Genomic DNA, 16,435 nt, shown 5'->3' with positions numbered 1-16,435 from the left:
ATAAGATGCAGAGCTGGGCTGAGAAGTGGTAAATGGAGTTTAATGTAGAAAAATTAGGTCGTTCACTTCGGAAGTAGTAACAGGAATGTAGCGTACTGGGCTAATGGTAAAACTCTTGGCAGTGTAGATGAACAGAGAGATCTGTGTCCTGGTGCATAAATCCCTGAAAGTTGCCACTCAGGTTAATAGGGTTGTTAAGGCATATGGTGTGTTGGTGTTTATTGGTAGGGGGAATTGAGTTTCGGAGCTACGAGGTCACACTTCATCTATACCAGACACTGGTAAGGCTGCACCTGGAGTATTGCGTGCGGATCTGGTCACCGCATTATAGGAAGGACGTGGAAGCTTTGGAAAGATTCCAGAGGAGATTTATTAGGGTGTTGCCTGGAATGGAAGGAAGGTCTTATGAGGAAAGGCTGAGGGAATTGAGGCTGTTTTCGTTGGAGGGAAGTTTGAGAGGTAATTTAATTGAGATGTATAAGATAATCAGAGGGTTAAATAGGGTGGACAGTGACAGCCTTTTTCCTTGGATGGCAAAAGCTATGGGCTTCAGAAGTTTAGCAATAACCCAGTAAGATCCAAAAGAGTTAAAATAAATATCATCATCAGAAGGGAGGCCTGGCATTGCCACCTCAGGGAACAAACAGCAACTATGATGATCATTTTAAAAAAAACAAAATTGATGTGGAATTATTTGTAAGATCAGGGATTAGAGCCAACAATGTTGGCATTTTATATGGAAAACTGTGATTTTATTAAGAGACTCAGAAAATGAATATAACTCAACTAATGGGAAGCAGTCCAACAGATGCATTACCCAAAAATTGTTATGGTATAATCAACCACAAATTTAATTCAAACTTTAGGGCTGTAAACAGTTTAGGTCACTTTCACATGAGAATGTGTGTTGCAAATACAAAATGCTTTTGAGATAGTTATTCTTTTGCATTTTTTACAGATCACATCTGCAGTAAAAAGTGAAGTACTCTGTAAATACTACTGAGTGTTTTGCACTGACTTTTTATCATATCTTACACTGGAGGCCTCAAATTTGGCCATTGATTTTTAAAAACTGAATCCAAATGCCTTGTTAGGGTTTCTTTTAAATAAAAAAAAATCACAATTTACAAACTACACATGGGTCAACATGTTTGGCCTTGTTCATCTGTGAATACTAAAATGTTTATCAATTCATCACTGACTTCCAATAAATTTCAAATAAATATTGTAGATTAAACTTCCTGCTTAGATCAAAACTATTTATCTTTTCATCTGTAGTTTGCACGTTGACTAAAGTCTTAAAAAACTAAAATTATGGCAAATCATTGCCAATACAACAATGAGTATAAGATTCTGATTGACTTGAACTGATTTTCAATTTATCTGGCATAAATCTTACGAAGTATTGCTGATACAAATGCATAATTTCCAAGATTTGGGGAGATGATAGAACAAGCTGCTTTAAACAAGCAATGAAAATTCAATTCAATTCAATTCAGTTCGAAAAGTTAGAGCTAATTCTCTCCATCTCCCAAACAACATTCCTCCCTTCATTACAACCAAAAGAAAAGTCCATTAACTTCATCACTACATGGATGGCTTTGGAAAGCTTCTATAATTGTCACTTGGCTTCAAAATACTTTGTGTCAAGCACTTTCAACATGCACAAATGTTATCTTTTCTTCGTTTAACACTTTTAAAGTACTAGGAAACCCTAAGCAACTTGTAATGTACATATCAAATTAGAAATATTTGAAGTATAATTAGTAATATGTTGTGAAGCCACGTTTTCCAACAATACACAGTATACAATTGTCTATTGTCTATTACCAGTTCCATAGCTCTATGAGGACTTAATTGTAGGCTGGTGTAGCCAAAACCGCTTGAAACAACACTGAAAAAAAGAGACAAAGGACTTATTAACCATCCTATACATATTTAGCAACAAGACAAAGTTATGATTCTTTATACAAATTTACTGTTGACACTTACACCACATCTACATAAGGTGCTTGTTACTATTTTCATTTGACTATTAGCAGAAAACTTCTAATGTTAATAAACAGCAATAATTTTCAGAAGCAACGACCACCATTAAAGTAGGCACTGTCTGAGCTTCCAAAATAAATATCAGTGCAGCATTCTGAGATAAAGGCAACTAAAAAACATGCTCAGTGCTCGGAAGAGTGAGCAAAGCACTCCCAAATGAAATAAATTATGGAAAACCATGAACCTTAAGTCACACGTACTAGTTATTTCAGTCAATCTAGATTCCACAAAACTTATGCTGAAATAGGGCAACAGTCTGATGCAATATATTCAAATTAGGAACTTTTCTATTGTGACAATGCTGTCACTTTAAGAGGTTATTCTGTCTTTTTTTGTGTGTGTTTTTAAGGTCAAGGTTGCCGAGCAGTCTACCAGAACCACGAGAGTAAATAGCTTGTGAAGCCTTGGACCAACACATGCAGCCTGAATGGGTGTAGTTGAACTCCCATAGAACCAGGATCTTTAGTTTCACTTTCAACAGTTGCTGTTGAAGAAGTAGAATTTTTTTTTCCATCTCTCAGTTACAGCGTGAAGCTCTTTTTTTTGGGGGGGGGTGGAGAGGAGGAGGAGGAGGGTGGCTCCCACTCTGCTCACTATGAGAGTTGCATGAGTGAGTGGGTTTGGTCTGGTCTAAAGCAGCATATAAATGTTTTAAGAATAATTCAATAGATTAGTCATATTTTCCAATTTCACAACAGTACCTTGCTGATATTTCAATACAAGTGTCTGGGAACATTGTCATTATTTCAGAGTATTCAAGAAAGTTTGTAGCTCAAGTTGTGGGTGAGATCGTTAACTTGCTTGCTGAGCTGGTAGGTTTATTCGCAGACATTTCATCACCATTCTAGGTAATATCATCGGTGCACCTCCAGTGAAGCATTGGTGTTCTGCCCCACTTGCTATATGTGTGTCTGGGTCTGCTGGGACTGATGGTGTAATTCTAGGTCTTGTTGTTGGCTGTGTTTCTTAGCAGTTGGCATATGGGGTCCATGTAGATTTGGACCCAATATACCAACCGCTCAAAAACAGAACCAGCAACAAAACCAGAAATTTCACCATCAACCCCAGCAAATCCAGACGCAAAAATAGCAAGTGGGACAGAACACCAATGCTTCACCGGAGGCGCACTGATGACATTACCTGGAATAGTAATGAAACGTCAGTGAACAGACTTATCAGCTCAGCCAGCAAATCACCATCCTCATCGTCATTATTTCTATGAAACCATCTCAGGATACATTTGTCTTTCTGCTACTACACAAATACAAATAAATTTCTCTGCAATGATACGGTTCAAATGCACAGATATCTGATGTACATTATGTTATGTAATCTTGAATCGATAGTTCAAACCTGAAATTTTCCACCCAACGAGATCGGTTATTCAAGCAATACTGTGTGGAGTGTGGTGTTTCCCCATAGAAAATGATGACATTGGTTTAAAATTAAATCACTGATTCAGCCTTTTGGGATCACTCACATGCACATATTAGCTAGTTACAAAGCAGAAATGGTCTGTCTGTTGGATTTGACAGTCATCTCAAAGAGGGAACGATGCATGGGGATCTACTAATGATCCCATTATAGAAAAGTCAAGCATATCCAGTGTTTTATTTATACACTTGGAAAGGAGCACGGAAAAAATACCCGTTCACAAAGGTTAAATGGCAGGGGGGTGAAGTTTCAAAACAGTGCCGAAAAGTCAAACCAAATACGAGTGATCTAAATAGGTTTGAAGGGTGAGCTTATGGCAGGAACTGGCAGTTAATGCAAAGTAATGAAGGAAGGAACTTTTAAACACAAGGTAAATTAAACAGTTTAGATACGATAATTTAAAATAAAGTGAAATCTGAAGGTGTATAGTGAAAGCAATAGCAATAGCAATAGCAATAGCAATGTGTGACAGAGAGGTACAGCACAAACCCCTAAAGTGGTGACTTTATATGGTATATTGATAGAGTCACACCTAGACCAGATAAGGGTTAGACATATTTGAGGTTGTCACAAGCTGTAGAATCAAGTGACAGAGGCAGAATCTCAGAAGGCAGAGTTACACACTTTAATTACTTAATGAAGATGAAGGTGAATGTGGTATACAAGACTGTGCTGAAAATGTGTTGCTGGAAAAGCGCAGCAGGTCAGGCAGCATCCAAGGAGGAGAATCGACATTTCAGGCATGACCCCTTCTTCGGGCTCATGCTCAAAATGTCGATTCTCCTGCTCCTTGGATGCTGCCTGACCTGCTGAGCTTTTCCAGCAACACATTTTCAGCTCTGATCTCCAGCATCTGCAGTCCTCACTTTCTCCTTTCGCATACAAGGCTGTCCAGGTTTACAGAGAAGATGACAGGAAGGAAACAAAGACCAGCATTTATATAAGGAAGGTTACTGCCTCAGAATGCCCCATAGTACATCACAACCAGAGAGGTACTTCTGATGGTTGTTGCTGCTGTGATGTAGGAAAATCAAAAGCCTATTGACACGTAGCATAAGCCCATAAATAGCAGTAAGATAATAATGGTCACTTTTTTTTTTGATAATAGCTAAAGGATAAGTTTTGACCAGGACACTGGAGAACGTGCTCCTGCTTTCTTTCATATTAATACGGGATCTTTTACGTCCATCTGAGATGGCCTCCATTTAACTTCTACATAAAGGCAGCACCTCTGACAATGAAGCACTTTTTCAGCATTGCACTGCACCAGTTTGTGTTCAAGTCTACAAGAGACTTCAGCCACGTATATCCTTCTGAGTCAGCAATAAATCAAGGTCAACACTTTGAAGAAAAAGGCGAATCAAGAGAATCACATTAAATTTTAAAGTAATGAACAAACAGAAAATACTTTGCATGGTCAACCAGATGAATTAGAAACTGTTTTCCTTCACAAAATTACTATACAGGAAATAACACTCAGTTTCCATTTTGGATACCATATTTCAAATGATCAAAAATTAATACTTTGAGTAACAAATTGATTAACAATTTATTCCTGAGGACTATTCATAAAATTTGAAGAACACAGCTCTGAAAAATTATACTACTATCAGTTGATGTCCACAAGGCAGAGGTCCGAGATAACCACAGCTTCAATGTGTGATGAGGATTATGATTCAAGGAACCTAGGACGGTAAATACTCTATAAAGGTATGGACCAGGGTGCAACTAATATATGCCAATCACATACTCAATAAAATCTTGTATAAAGAAAAGAATGAATACAATCTTGTCTCAAGTCAATTTGGTAGTAGTATTGATGAGAAGGATATATTTAAAAATCCTATCTGCTGACTGGCCTGAAAACAAATCTTATATCCAAGAAATAAAATGTACATAGTCACAATCTGGGAAGTCCCATATTACTCTCACTTAGACTACAGAGTGGGATTAATGAAGAAATCAATTTACAATACAGAGCAAAAAAGTGTGTACATTATGTCACATTCTCAAAATCTTGCAGTAGTGTCTTGTACCATAATGTCTTGTAGTTGGGAAGTCATTTTTCCTATTCCTTTGTCCACACCATACATACATGTCATTACAAACGAAGAGTAATGAAATAGTGAGCATCTCAGGATCATAGAATCCTAACAGGGGAATAAAGGCCAGATAGAGCCTATCAGTCCATCAAGTCTGCATCGACTGTCTGAACAACATATCCCAGTAATGTCATGTTTACCATAGCTAATCCACCTTGCCTGCACATCCCTAAACACTATTTGGTATGGCCAAACCACCTAACCTGCACATCTATGGACTGTGAAAGGAAAGCAGACCACCCAGAGGAAATTCACACAGACACAGGGAGAACATGAAACTCCACAAAGTCATTCAAGGTTAGAATCGAACCCTGGTGCTATGAGGCAGCAGTGCTAACCACTATGCCATCTGAGGAAAGAAGAAAGAAGAGGCGATATGACCCGATACTCAGTTTAGCTCTATCTGCTCCCTTCCCCTCTGCCATAAAGCTAAACAGCACCCTGCTGCACTTAATAAGTTAACACTTCAAATTATTTGTGTTAAGAACTTTATGCTTGTCTCTGTTTATATGCCGCAGATGCGTCAATGAGGGTTAGTCTTCGGTCAAGTAAAATTAGGAGCTACATTCATTGCAGGAGACGTACCTTCATATCAGAAAGATCTTGGCTATGTTTATATCATTATGGCTATATTATTCACATAATATATCAACGCAACAGTGACCGAGTTGCCCACAAGAATAGTTTTGATATTATAACATTGCATTATTGCATACAGTAAATGTAAAACAAACAGTAAGAATTCACATTGATCACCATTCATTGAATCAACGGGAATAAATACAGCCACAAAGTAACCCCTCAAACAAGCAAATGAACAACACTTTCACAGAACACACGAATAGACCCCAGATTGGTTGACAATACAATCTATAGATGTCAACAATTTCACTGGAGTTACAATCACTAGCTTGATTGAGGAAATTCTGGCTTTTTAAAATTATTTTTAGGCAGTAGATAAAGCACTGCAACAGGTCATAATGATGCTCAATGATATAAAACAGAATGCAGAGGGAAAATGAGGTTAAAATTTGAATCATAAAAATACTTCAGAATTTCTTACAAATTGGGTGAACGGAGAGATTTTAATTCACCGAAGCTAGCAAGCAACTCACCCCTGCCTAACTGGTGAGTAGAACTTTCCAGCACTTGTGTGTATTTTATATTATATACAAATCATATTAGTATATATCTTCCATTTTCAACAGACAAGCATTTACTTTAGAAAGTAAACCAAGTTAATTAAGTATAACATAAGCAAAAACATTTCCACTGTGAATCATTACTGTTCATTCACTGAGACTGACAGAAACCATCTTTGAAATTTTATTGAAATGAGTTCAACATTTGTCTCTGAACGCTTCCAGCAGGGCTACTCACTTGCAGAAGCAAAATAGTTATAATGCTGATTTTTTTCATGTATTGTCATGTTTTGAGTTAACTTTACAATGCAAGGAACAAAATCCATGCAGCAGTGTCTACAGTTCATTCTGCATATACAAGGTCAACCCATCAAACCTGACTGCATCAGTGACATGGAATGCTGAAGTGCACATATTTCCTATTCAATGAGGAAAAAAAGCTTTTCAAGTTCAATCAACTATAAATGTTGCTTTGTTTTTATTTGCCAGTGAACTTCCTGGAACCCATTATAAAGCTGTCAAGTATGTATATTTAGCAATAGTAGCATAGCCCTGCCACTGCGCCAACAATCATACCATCTACAACAAACAAAAAAACAATCCTGAAGCAGATCGCAAAAAAACATTGTTTTCTCCTCGCAGCCCAAGCCGCAGCTGTCAGTATGCATAAGGCACCAGACTTCAGGGCAAACATTGCACTTTTAATACATCTAAGCACACAGACCGTTTTTCTTCTAGGTTGCATGTCATGCTTTTAGCTCCTTGCTCCAGCAATCAAATTATTGCTGCGTTACTTTATCATAAAAATTGGAACTTATAGTGAGAAATGTCTGTCACAAAGAGAATATTTTATATAGGTAATATTTTAAGACGACAGAAAAAGGAAAGCATTAGCTAAAACTTTGTGTATTTAATTTCCAACTATGTCATGTCAAGTGTTCCTGCACACAGATCCACCAAAAGGTAACTGCTGAGCTTGTCACTTTCCTCTCAGAAATGCATAGACCCATGTTGTGGACAATTCCATGGGCGAACAGTCTCTGACACTGTAACTGAAAGCTCAAGCTTCACAACTCAGACAAAAGCATGATTCCTGTATGGTTACTATTCTGCCAGAAGAATAACAGACTTTGTTCAGTGATTTCCCTTGATCTCATATACACAAGGGGTATATTCTGATGAAGTCAATCGACTCAGCATAGGTCTTGGAACCAAGCATGAATCTCACTAGTTTCTTGGGGTCAATATTATACAACTGTTTATTTTTTGCTTGCAAACTGTATTTGAAATATGATACATACAAGTACTAGTAACCTTGCAGCTGGGGGTAAAAAAAAAGAGCATTTCCAAGCATCCACTACATTCAATTTGTTTAAAGAAAATGTAGCATATGGCAAACATAGTTAAGTGCACAGATAATTTTCTCATATTCGGCTCAAGACCAAATGGAATGTAGAACTTCCTGATTCATTTCAATAAAGAATTATTTGGGTTGATAGTAGACTAATACTCTGTACCACAGAGCAAGCATTTTGATTTGGGTCGTATAAATAGAGCTTGCAGTTTTTCTCAACAGACGCATTAGGAAAATTTGGAAGACAAAGCATGACCAGGCAGCTCTCCAGCCTCCTGGTGTCAAGTTATAGGTGACAATAACATCTGGGAACAGCATGTACATCTTTCCTCTTGGCTACAGAAGCATCAAATAAATGAAATTGGGATCAATTTCAAGAAAGTTTCTACTCGATCTTTCTCTAATCTAGATTCATTGCAAGTACACTTTCATAAATTGCTGCTTAACAGCAACGATTATATTTGACTAAATGAACAAATATTTAATTTTGCATTGCATGTCCAATCACTCTTGTCTCAGTCAGAACAATATCATTTTGTTCTGAATGATACTGGCAATATTCTGATTAGCCGTGCGAATGTTCTAAGCTGCCTGTTGGCAAAATGCTTGTTTTTCACTTTTTTTAAAAAAGTACAATGGTCAAAACATTTTCAAATGTCTTACATGAAGTAATCCAGTGTGCATTTACATATTATCTAAATCCCAGTCACAGAGTGCCAATGCATTCTAATCAAACAAGAAGGTACTGCACAGAAAGTAGCAGGAACTGAGTTATGAGCAGTTAGGTGGGTCTTGGGTTCACAGAAAACCAATTAATCCAATTCATTCTAACTAGAGACAGAGAGAAGGAGACTGGGAGGGAGGGAGAGAGAGAGGGAGAGACAATATCTAATAAACTTCACATGAGACCAAGCCAGACTTATCCCCCTGGAGGACAGGCAACCAACTTTAGGAGAACATTAAACCTTGTGAATATAATCAAAACCACAAACATTATTTCCCATGCTGGAAATTGAAAGTCACAAAAGCATAAAACTCTAAAGCTAACGACAAAATTAATTTAAAATTTTACCCAGGCTTCAAAGTTTTTTGTCTTAAGCCACAATCATAGACAGCACTTATATGTCTGGAGACATAGAGAATATAATTCCAAAAGAATGCTTCATTGAGAACTGCAGATAATTATTTTCAGTTTCAAACGTATATGTGCAAATTCTGGCTTCAAACAATGTTAAGTGCTATGAAGAACCGTCAGCAAGGAGTGCTCATTCTTGGACTCACATGCCAATTTATATTTGGTTTCATATAACACAGTATCGACCCTAAGGTGCAGCAGCTAACTTTGGCAATATGTGGGCTTTCTACAAATGGCCTGCTTCACAATACCATCTTCAAAAAAAGCCCGATCAATAATGCGAATGGTCTTTTCAGGATCTGAAATTGTAACAGAAAAAGGAAAGGACACAGAAATGAAGTCTGCCCCTCATACATGGGACTGTCAGATAAGATCCTTCGGAGTAAATCAATATTCTCTCTTAGTACAACTACCTGATACTTTAATGCAAGATTTGAAATGAAACCTACAAATAAAGTTGCAACTAAAACATTTTGTTACAGTGAAATAATGAAGACAGTTTTATCATGGATAGAAATCAAACTTCAGAAATAAAATGAAGTTCTGGAGAAACTCAGCAGCTCTGACAGTATCTGTGGAGAGATAAATAGTTATGTTTCAAGTCGAATGTGACTATACTTCAAACCTGAAGGCCATTAAAATATAAAACTCTTAACTCTTTAAATAATTTTAAAGCCTTTAAATTTAAGCCAGAATCATTATGCATAAATGCTGCCTGAATCATAAGAATGTACAGGATGGAAACAGACCCTTTGGTCCAACTCATCCATGCAGACGAAATATCCTAATTAAATCTAGTCCAATTTCCCAGCATTTAACCCATATCCTTCTAAACCTTTCCTTTTCACACACCCAACCAGATGCCTTTAAATGTTGTAATTGTACCAACCTTCACCATTTCCTCTCGCAGCTCGTTCCATGCGTGAAAAAGTTGCCCCTTAGGTACCTTTTAAATCTTGCCCCTCCTACCTTAAACCTATGCCCTATAGTTTTGGACTGCCCCACCCTGGGGAAAAGACCTTATCTACTTACCTTCTCTATGCCCCTCATGATTTCATACAGCCTCTGACGGTCCAGAGAAAGTAGTCCTAGCATATTCAGCCTTTCCCTGTTGCTCAAACATTCCAACCTTGGCAATATCCTTATAAATCTTTTCTGAACCCTTTCAAGTTTCACAACATCCTTCCTATAGCTAGGAGATCAGAATTACACACAGTATTCCAAAAGTGGCCTAACCAACTTCCTGCACAGCTGCAACAATGACCACCCAACTCCAACTGACTAACAAAGGCAAACTTACCAAATGCCTTCTTCACTATTCTATCTACCTGCGACTCCAGTTTTAAGGAACAATGAACCTGCACTCCAAGGTTTCTTTGTTCAGCAACACTCCCCAGGAACTTACCATTAAGTGTACAAGTCCTGCCAATTTGCCTTCCCAAAATGCAGCACCTCACATTTATGCCACTTCTCAGCCAACTGGCCATCTGATCAAGATCCCGTAATAATGAGGTAACCTTCTTTGTTGTCCACTGCACCTCCAATTTTGGTGTCATTTCCAAACTTACTAACCATACCTCCTATGTTCACATCCAAATCATCTGTCAACTGCAGATGTAGAAAGTATTGGCAGACTATTAACAATTAAAATTCAGAAGTTACTGATCACCTTTCCACAGCACTCCATCTGTTTCCCTATCCAGTACTTGAGATAAACAAGTTGAAATGAAGCAAAACATTTACAACCTGTTGGTTAAGAATCCAGAGCAAAATTACTTAAATCAAAGTTAAACCTCATGCTTTAAGGAATCCTTCTTGAATTTAAGCACACACAATCAAACAAAATGTCCATTAGTCTCACCTGCATAGCAGTGTCTCGAGTACATGGATGTTTTTAAATACGCTTTTGCAAAAGGAAAAGCAGAAGAAATTGTGTTGAAAAATAAGGATCCCTGGAGATGATGTTTCTTTATATTATAAGCGCACACCAGATTAAAGATATCAAGAATAAAAATGTTTGTTGGATTGTGCTTACATGCTAAATGTTCATATCTATATGAAGCAAGTCAGAAGTCACATGACAACAGGTTATAGTCCAACAGGTTTATTTCAAATCACATGCTTCCAAACCGCTGCTCCCTCACCAGGTGACTTCCATTCCAGTCTAACACCTGTACCTTCACATTGTAGGATACAAGTAATCACAAAAGTCATTGTTTAATTCCTCAGAAACTAACCATATCCAAGGAGTAAGAATGTTGGAAAATGATTTTCCAGCTTAGACAGCACTAAATCATCTCTATGGCACATCTAAAAACCAGATTTTTTCCAATATGGTATAGAAAAAAAACTGAGTTATTGCTGCATGGAACAAATTGATTTGAATAACTATGACAGCAGAATTGTTCAGATGAAAATTGCTGCTGCATGATTTTCATCAGCAAAAAGTGTACATTGTAGGAAGAGCCAAAGACATCTGGTCCAGTCATTGGTAGCAGAGCTGCTGTTTTCACGCTCACTTTGCCAGTAAGCAAATGGATTTACACAGCTTGACACAAAGACAAGCTCCACTACACCCTGACTGAACTAGGGAACTAAACTTGAATAGACAACTGTTCATTCCCATGGGCTAGGGTGGGTAACTAAACAGTAACTAAACTAAACTTCCACCATGAACAAAGGGAGACATTTCAAATTACTGCAAATGATCATTTACCAAAGTCACAAAATTAATTCTTCGAATAAAAAGCAAATTTTTGTCATCCAAAGCAGTCAAGAATGGATTTGATTTATTTCACTCCAAACATAAGCCTTTTTATGCATAAACGATTATTGCTTTGGAGTTCTTAAGGTCCTGCAATGTATACAAAGTTCTACGTACACGTGAAATACAATACATTTTATGTGATCCTAAAGTGGTACACCTGTTAAATTCAATCATTATCTCGTTTGCCAAACAATGCTCAGATTTAGTTAAAAGTCTCTCGGAAGAATCGTCTGCAAGTTGTGCATCTCTATCGATTTGATCATTCAATCTGCAGCCTTTTTAAATTAAAAAGAGCTTTCCTTTTTAATTCTAATTTCAAACCTAACTGAAGACAGATGGTGAGCATTCTCAATTTTAAGGAAGAAATGAGGCAGTGTTGTCTGGGGTATTTACTTCTGTATCATAATGGCTGTAACCAATGTCAGAAGTGCATTTCAAACAGGCATTGGCAACAAAATACCTTAAAACAAAATGTACTTCAATGCATTTATTTTTATCCATTCACACAACACAGACACTGACTGGCTAGTATTTATTGCTTATCCCTAATTGCGTTGTGAAGGTGGTAGCATGCTGCCTTCTTGAACCACCTCAGTCCATGGGCTATAGGCACATGTAGACAGACAATGTTGTTAGGGATGGAATTCCAGGATTTTGACCAGTGACAGTGAAGGAACGCTAATATATTTCCAAGTCAGGATGGTGAGTGGTTTAGAAGGGAATTTGATTATGGTATTATTATAAAACTTTTCACTGTATATTTTATGTAAAAGTACACGTGACAATAAATTTCTATTCTATTCTACTCCTATTTATCTGCTGCCCTTGTCCTGCGATATTAAAGAGTTAATTTGCTCTGCTGACCTGCAAGAAATTGAATGTCTCGGGGGCAGGGTGGGATGTCTCTGTTCTACATGTAGAATGTAAGTGAATTTACATTCCCATCCTCACCATTTAGAGCCAATTACATGGCCATCTCCTACTATTCAGAGATAATTTACATTTGTACCATCATCTTCTTCAAAATCAATAAGAACATTACAGTTGGAATTTTGACTGCTCCCTGTAGTTAAGAAACGATTCACAACAGATTTGACCATTAAGCGATGATTTACATTATATTGTTTCTGGAAAAGATGTGGTCACTGCATTGTCTTGAGTGGCATATGACTGTGGTGGAATGGCTGAGGGTTGTTTAGTGGGCATTAGTGACTGTGATGTAAAGATTTTGTATAAAAGAAGACTGTTTCCTTTGTTCAGAGAGATCTCTTGACAGGTTTTGCAAGCACAGCAAAGTGTTAAAAATTTCTCCACAGCTTGTATTGTACTTGCTTAATACAATTTTGGTTGTCACAAAAGTTGGCATGTTGTAGTTGCATCAAGTATTTAAGAGTCTCTAGAAAAAAAAAATACAACGGTCCTTCTAAATGGAAGCAGATTTGGTTTAGAAGGTATTGTCTAAGGATCTTTGGCTTATTTCTGCCATGCATCTTGTAGACAGTACATGCTGCTGCTGAGCACTGGTAGTGAAGGGAATGGATAATTGTAAATGTGGCACCAATCAAGCAGGCTGCTTTGTCCTGGGTGGTGTCAAGCTTTTTGAATGTTGTTGGGCTGCACTCATCCAGCAAGTGGAGAGTATTCCATCACACTCCTGACATGTGCCATGTCAACAATGGAATCAGGAGGGGAGTAACCTGCTGCAATATTCCTAGCCTCTGATATTTGCAGCAGCTGTATTTATATGGAGTGTCCAATTGAATTTCTGGTCAATGGTAACCCTCACAATGTTGATAGTGGGGGAATTCAATGATGGTAACATCAGAGATTAAACTGACTGACCTGTAATCTCCTGATCTATCCTTTTCCCTCTCTTTCAATAATGGTGCAATGTTAGCAGTCCTCCAGTATTCTGTAGTTCACCTGAACCAAAAAGGATTTGAAAATTACTGCCAGAAAACGATATCTCCTCCCTTACCTCCTTCAATGGCCTGGGATACTTATTACCCAAGCTTGCAAATGTATCCACATTAGAGGTTGATACATTGTATTTTTCAAACTCCATTTTGGAACAAGAACCAGTCTGACTCAAGATTGGGAAAAAGACAGACTCTGATCTCACACCTTTAATGCACTAAGCTGAGATGTCACTTTTTTTATATATAAAACCTTAAGTTATCTTGAGAATGTGACTTAAAGGTAGTTCGGAGATTTACATATTAGTGAACCAAAACCTGCAACACATTCTAAAAGATGAAAGACTTAACAACAATCGAAGTTTAATATATCACTTCAGTTGCATGACACTGCAATCTTCTACTATAAATTCGGTGTCTTACAATCCTGCTTCACAGCTACCTGATGAAGGAGCAGCGCTCGGAAAGGTAGCGCTTCCAAATAAACCTGTTGGACTATAACCTGGTGTGTGATTGTTAACTTTTTCTCTTTAACAAAGCATTCATACATTCTATTCTTCAACTAAACTCAACTATGATCTGCCTGTGTAACGTGCTAAACAACACTTTTCACTTTATCTTAGTGCAACAAAGTTCACAACACACAGAATACTAGTACACAGAAGCAGCAGGGAATTATGAAGACTAATGGAATGTTGGTCCTTATTTTGAGGGGGTTGGAGTATAAGAGTTGTAAATCAAACTACAGTATGACACCTGGAATATTTCAGAAATTACTATCAATGAAGTCCTGCTTTTCAATTTCCTACTTAGCTTCCTAAAGAGTGTTTGTAAGGCTTTATTTCTCTATCTTCGTACATCATTGGTCCCAACATAAAAAATGATATCTGGCTGTACATCCATTCCCTCGGGACACACCACATCATCATTGACCCTGACACTAGGAAGGCAACATACCATCCATGAGTCATGCCTATGGCTATAGGAGCACCTGTCTATGTCCCCACTAATAAATCCTCACGGTTGATCTAAGATGGCAGCGATCTGAAAGGTCTGCTTGCTGAGCTCTATATCCCAGTTCAGGCAAAGTAGCACTCTCGCCTCCTCAATTAAATTACTTCTATGAAAATTTGGTATTTAAAGAGTTTCAGAACGTAAAGAACTTACACAAATCCTATTATAAAGTTTGCTTGACTAAAGAAATATGACAAAAGGTAAAAGCCCCAGCAATTCCCAACATACGGGACACTCACCTGAGCAGTCAGGCAGTTCCGCAGCTCCCTCTACCAGCCCACCAGAGTCACTCACTCACCAGGGCTCGGCTACGGAGTTTGCAAAACACCGAGGGAAGATTGAGTCATCAATTGACAAGAAGTTCCAGGCTAGACTGGACCCGGTCACAGCTATGCTCCAAAAGCACGAGGAGCAGCTGGAAGGCCTAGGGTGCCCAATGGAGGAAGTTGAAAGGAGAACCGCAGCTTCCAAAACAGAGATCGATTCTACAAAAGAATGAGTTTGAGTACTGGAGGGACAGATACTTTTACCTTACAGGAGTATGTCGATGACCTTGAAAACAGAGATAGACGGAAGAACGTTCGCATGGCGGGGCTGTCGGAGAGTAGTGAGAGACCAGCCAGCGAACTTTTTTGAAAGCTGGCTGCCGCAATTTCTGGGCCTGGAGACTGTGTCAGACTGGGTAAAAGTGGAAACAGCCCATCAAGTCGTGCTGCACATGCCTGGCTCGGACCAACAGCCTTGCATGGTGCTACTGCAACATCACAGCTAGAGGGACAAAGTCAAAGTTATGGAAGCCTCCACAGTAAAGGGACAGCATTCACAGGCTTTAATTTACCTAGGCTCCAAAATTAAATGTTTCCAGGACTTCTCTGCAGCTGTAATTCAGAAAAGGAAGACCTTTGATGAAGCCAAAAGAAAATTGAGACACCTTGGTATCCAGTACTCCCTAAGATACCTGGCAGTGCTTCGCTTTGAGTATGATGGGTCTGTGTACTCTTTTGACTCCTCCGAAAAAGGTCAAAAAATTTTAGACACTTTAAAATAGACCAGATAACTTAAAGTATGTGGACAATAGTGTTTTTTTCTCCCCTTTCCTTTTTAAGGAAATGTTGCTGAACACTTTTTTTTTCTGATATTAATGATGATAATGTATGCTTGGGGACCGGGTAAAACATAGAACATAGAACAAAGAACAATACAGCACAAAACAGGCCCTTCGGCCCACGATGTTGTGCCGAACATTTGTCCTAGCTTAAGCACCCATCCATGTACCTATCCGATTGCCGCTTAAAGGTCACCAAAGATTCTGACTCTACCACTCCCACAGGCAGCACATTCCATGCCCCCACCACTCTCTGGGTAAAGAACCCACCCCTGACATCTCCACTATACCTTCCACCTTTCACCTTAAATTTATGTCCCCTTGTAACACTCTGTTGCACCCGGGGAGCTGGTACAATTGCAACATTTAAGAGGCATTTGGATGGGTATATGAATAGGAAAGGTTTGGAGGGATATG

General features: G+C 38.3%; 1 protein-coding gene across 12 annotated transcripts in view; it reads right to left on the bottom strand.

Annotated features, from left to right (window-relative positions):
• gbf1 (golgi brefeldin A resistant guanine nucleotide exchange factor 1) overlaps positions 1-16,435 on the bottom strand; it is a 289,880-nt gene that overhangs the window by 188,653 nt on the left and 84,792 nt on the right. The window contains exon 3 of one of the 12 annotated variants that reach the window (XM_043679183.1): positions 13,826-13,906. The exons of the other annotated variants lie outside the window; for them this stretch is intronic. The gene's annotated coding sequence lies outside the window, so the exon portion shown is untranslated. The remainder of the gene's footprint in view (positions 1-13,825; positions 13,907-16,435) is intronic. 12 annotated transcript variants of the gene reach the window in all.

This window comes from Chiloscyllium plagiosum, chromosome 38, assembly GCF_004010195.1.
Source record: "Chiloscyllium plagiosum isolate BGI_BamShark_2017 chromosome 38, ASM401019v2, whole genome shotgun sequence".
Classification (NCBI taxonomy): domain Eukaryota; kingdom Metazoa; phylum Chordata; class Chondrichthyes; order Orectolobiformes; family Hemiscylliidae; genus Chiloscyllium; species Chiloscyllium plagiosum.
Note: the sequence above shows the minus strand (reverse complement) of the source record. Positions and strands in the feature narration are given on the sequence as shown.